The sequence below is a fragment of the Ursus americanus genome, chromosome 20 (genome assembly GCF_024610735.1).
Source record: "Ursus americanus isolate L20-20 chromosome 20, mUrsAme1.1.p, whole genome shotgun sequence".
Taxonomy (NCBI): Eukaryota; Metazoa; Chordata; class Mammalia; order Carnivora; family Ursidae; genus Ursus; species Ursus americanus.
In genome coordinates this window covers 44,219,765-44,224,662 of record NC_142146.1, presented here as the reverse complement: position 1 = coordinate 44,224,662, position 4,898 = coordinate 44,219,765, and the positions used below count along the sequence as shown (strand labels likewise).

The following is a 4,898-nucleotide window of genomic DNA, read 5'->3' as shown; positions in this document are numbered from 1 at the left end:
CTCACCCCTAAGGTATTCTTCAGAGTTCTCTTAGTCTCTCTCAGTAAATTCCCTGTAAATAACTTTGTTTTTGTTTTCAGGAACGATTTTGTGGTTTATTCAGAGAATTGGCTTCCAGATCACTGTGGACAAGACCCAACTTGGCTAGAAGATGCAATTCCTTGGCAGATCCACACAGACAGCTCAGCTGGCTAAATTTTATTCTCAGAAAGGACAAAAATGCTCTGATTTCCCTAAAGTCCTGTTTTAGCAGCCAGGAGGGTGTAACTCTCATATTGAAAAGCAAGTAGTTTCAAGAAAAACTTCCATTATACTTTAGTCTTATAATGTATGCAATTGTGTTATGCAAATTCAATTATAGACACTCAACAGAATAGTAAAAATAACAATAATAGCATAATAATGAGAGACAAGACAGGACAAATGAACATGAAGTGCCAAGCAAACTTTCACCTGCCATTCTTCTCCCGGTGTGGAACTGGAGTCCATTCAGTCTCCTCCGCTCTTGAGTGCCTCTCTGCCCCAAGCATGAGTCCAGTGCTTAAATATCTACTGTTTTCATATAATATGGCCTCTAAAAGCTGGCCAGCTTCTTCATCTGGTGCTCAACTGAACAATCAACAACCTTCCCCAACACCGTAGTCTACCTGGCTGCACTGGACTGACAGAGAAAACACAACAGACTCCAATTTAATGTCTCTTGAAGGGTTTTCACGGGTCATTTCTGACCATAGGAATGTGTGTTCCTCCCGGGGGTTCCAGTAACTATAGAGTTGCCCTACCACGTCAGACATGACTTCCCTGGAGTCTCAAAGCTGACTAGAACCTGGTTTTGTCCATATTGTCACAGCACATATTTTCTGAAAGCCGAGACTAACTCTACGACTGGGTTCGGTAGGGGCCATCAAAAAGATAAGATTAAAGGAAAGTCAATGAACCATGTTACACCCCATTTCCCATTCCCTTCACACACACTCACCCACCCCACCCCCCCCATAAAAAAAAAAAACCTAGAGAAAACATTTTAAATCTGACTGTGTTACCTGAATGAGTTAACCCTTTAATCCTCTGTAGACTAGCAAGGATCGGCTTATCCCCTTAGCCAACAGCCCGCTGAAGGGTTGAGGGTGGGGGTTCACAGATCCAGAAGGCTTAGCAGCCTGGGGAACACAGAACCAGTTCTCACTCTCTCTCAGCTTTGTCCTTCCTGCATAAAAACTCCCACTGCCCACAGAATGATGTCCAAACTCAATAGTCCTTGTCTACCGAACCAGGATAAGCTGAGCCTCCCAAGGCAGGGTCTGGTTCTCACTCATCTCCAGGTCTGCCCAGCACTGAGCACAGATGGTAGCACATAAGCCAAATAGAGCTCAGTGAATGAATGGCAACTCTGTGAAAATGTAACCCATATAAAACAAGAGTACCAAATGTGCAAGTCTCTGCACAGTCTCATGTCAAAAAATAATAATAATTTAATGGGAGAGCACTTTAAATCTTTGCCAAATTTCTCAAGGACCGCCCCCCCAAATTCTATTATAATGTGAAACAAAACTTATAAACTCATATCTTACCTCCATGGCAGCTGGCCCCCAAATCTCTCTCAAATTACCCCCAATTTTCCTAACTTTTCTCATTCCCTTCCCATGTTCATTTCCAGATATAGCTTCCATTCTTTCCTAGAAGTACAGGGTAGCAGGTTAAAAGCATAAGCTCTGGGGCTCATCTAGCTGGGTCCAAATTTCTGAAGCCGGTACCTGGCATGTGGTATAGTGCTCAATAAATGCAACTTGCTATTTATATCCTACCGACTTCTCCATCATCCTTTTTTTTTTTTTTTAACTTGGCCCCTTTTCCATTAATGCAAGAAGAAATGTCTATCAGTTTTCCAGGGTTACCAAAACAAATGGCCACAAACTTGGTGGCTTAGCACAATAGGAATTTATTCTCTCACATCTCTGGAGGCCATTAGTCCCAAGTCAAGGTGTTGGTAGGGTTGTGCTCCTTCCAGAGCTCTAGGCGAGACTTTGTTCTTTGCCTCTTCAAGCTCCGGGTGGCTGTCAGCATCCCTGGGTTTGTGGCTGCCTCTGTCTCCACATGCCTTTCTCTGTGTGTACCTCCTCTGTGTGTTTCATGGGAACTTCTGTCATTGGATTTAGGGCCCACCCAGATAATCCAAGGTGATCTCATTTCAAGATCCTGAACTTAATTCCATCTGCAAAGACACTTTTTCTAAATAGTCTCATATTCGCAGTTTCCAAGGGCTCGGACTGCGAAGATATCCTTTATCACAGCCACCATTCAACTGACTACAAAATGAACCTTGGTCCTTCTTTGTGCAGGTGGTGGGCAGAGAGAGGGCTGGATACTCCTGTAATTTAATATTTTTCTTTTACCCTTGTCATGATGAACAGATGAAGTCAGCAGCCAGCTTCAACTACTTGGGAACCTGGGATGAGGTCCTGCATTTGCCCAAATACAATTCAAAGTGATCTTCGACATCCATGAAGAGGTTCTGGAACCCCACCACTGCCCAGGGGAGGAAGCGTGCCAGAAGTCACTTGCTGGGCTGCAGGCAGCAGGACATGCAGTACCTGGAAGCTCTGCAGCAGCCGTGGGGCAAGCAGCTGTCACAGCAGTACTGCTTTGTGCCACCGACGTTGATGTCCCAGCGGCCATTCACCAGCAAATCCTCCCTTTCACAAATGCATCCCAGCCGTCGGTGACGAGGCGCTTCTCTTGAATGGAGTCCCGGCACTGGTGGCCAGGCCGGCCTGCTCTCGCCCAGGTGAAATTTCTCTTTCCACAGAATGGGCTGATCATGGTCCGGAACCTGGAGGAGATTCTGATCTCTCACTGCCCTCTCCTCCTGCCTGAAGGTGCTGAGGAGGAAGTGGACGGGCGAGAACCGGAAGACCAGGGCAAGCAGCCACCTCTTCCAGAGGAGGAGGAGCGGGCGCCGCACCCTGGTGGCCAGGTTCACGGTGTCTGCTCGAATGCGGGACGTGGAGGCCAGGCTGTGGAGCGGGACAGGCCCGGGCCCAGGCAGCACGGCCCCTACGTGGCCAGCAGCCCCATCCACTGCAGTGGATAGTGGCCCAGCCAGTGTAACCACTCTTTATATTAAGCCTTCACTATCCAAATTAGTGTGTAATTTCTGTCTCCTGAAGGGACCCTGACAGATAAAACTGCTTCTGGTCATAGTCTTCCAGAGATATCCTATGACTATGCAGTGTGTGTGTGTGTGTGTGTGTGTGTGTGTGTGTGTGTGATCTCTTTTGTTGTGTAATTAGTAATACTCTGTGTAATGTTGTTTTTTTAAATATTCAACCATTATTGCATACCAGAGCATGTAGATTTTTCTCATTTTTAACAGCTGCATAGTATTCTGTTGTATAGATGTACCATAATTTATTTAATCAGTTTTCTATTAATGGAAAATTAGATTATTTCCACTCTTTTCTCCCCACAAATACTACAGTAGTATTCTTATTTGAGAGGTCCATATGCCCATGTGCAAGCCTATCTTATCTGAAAAATCACTTCCTGGAAAAGATTCTACCTTCTTAAATTCTCTCCAAAACGATCTCCACGCTTAATGTTTCCACCATATTATAGGCATTTCTCACTTAAAAAAAATTTAGTGTTTTTTGTTAACTGGAATTAAGACATTAATTAATTAACTAATTAAATATTTTGTATACATTTTAATTATTTAAAAAACATGTAAAATCAGGGGTGTCTGGTGGCCCTGTTGGTTAAGCTTCTGACTCTTGATTTTGACTCAGGTCATGATTTCAGGGTCATGGGATCTAGCCCCAGGTCTGGCTCTGCTCTTAGCACAGAGTCTGCTTGTCCCTCTCTCTCTGCTCCTCCCCACCACTAGCTCTCTCACGCAAATAAATAAATTTTAAAAACCATGTAAAATCAGTGAAAAACATAGCCCAAAGAAGATTATTGACAGATATTTTGAGACAGGAATGCCCATACAGACACACACAAACACACACAAATTTTCTATGTTCCCAGAATATAAATTTCTTCTTGAGAATCCATTATACACTTTTTAAAGTCAGTAACACATTCCTCATACTTGTGCCAAATTGGCTGCTACAGTAGTAACATTAAAATAGATGAAAATATTTTAATACATTCTGAATTACTCCTAGATATAACTTGATTGATCCTTTTATTCTTTTTTTTCTTTCTTTTTTTTTTTTTAAGATTTTATTCATTTGACAGAGAGAGAGACAGCCAGCGAGAGAGGGAACACAAGCAGGGGGAGTGGGAGAGGAAGAAACAGGCTCATAGCAGAGGAGCCTGATGTGGGGCTCGATCCCACAACGCCAGGATCACGCCCTGAGCCGAAGGCAGACGCTTAACCGCTGTGCCACCCAGGCGCCCCAATCCTTTTATTCTTGCAGCAGTTAACTGGCTGTATCCGGTGCGATGCTCTGACATTTCCTGTATTAGTATATCTGCTTTCTTGATTACCAAAACATCTTTCACTTTTCCTTCTCCTATTCTCTATCCATTCAGTCCTCATGTCTTGTTATTCTGTTTCTTTTTCTTTTCTTTGAAGTGAGGTATATCGAGATATCCAGTTTCTATACAGTGAAATTCACCCTTTGTAGGCACATAGCTTTGATAAATGTCTGCAGCTGTGCAACCACCACCATGATAAAAATACTGTATTAAATATTTCATTATCACCCCAGAAAGTTCCATGCGCCCCTCAGTGGGCAAATCCTCCCCCATACCACAGCACCTGGTAACCACTTGTCTGACTTCTGTACCACTAACTTTATTTTTTTCAGAATGTCATATCCACAGAATCATACGGTGTGTAGTTCGGCTTCTTCCACTTAGCATAGGCTTTTGAAATTCATCCATGTTGTAGT

General features: G+C 43.6%; 1 pseudogene; it reads right to left on the bottom strand.

Annotated features, from left to right (window-relative positions):
• Window positions 1-1,780: 1,780 nt before the first annotated feature.
• Window positions 1,781-4,543, bottom strand: LOC123801155 (SREBP regulating gene protein pseudogene; annotated as a pseudogene).
• Window positions 4,544-4,898: the final 355 nt, after the last annotated feature.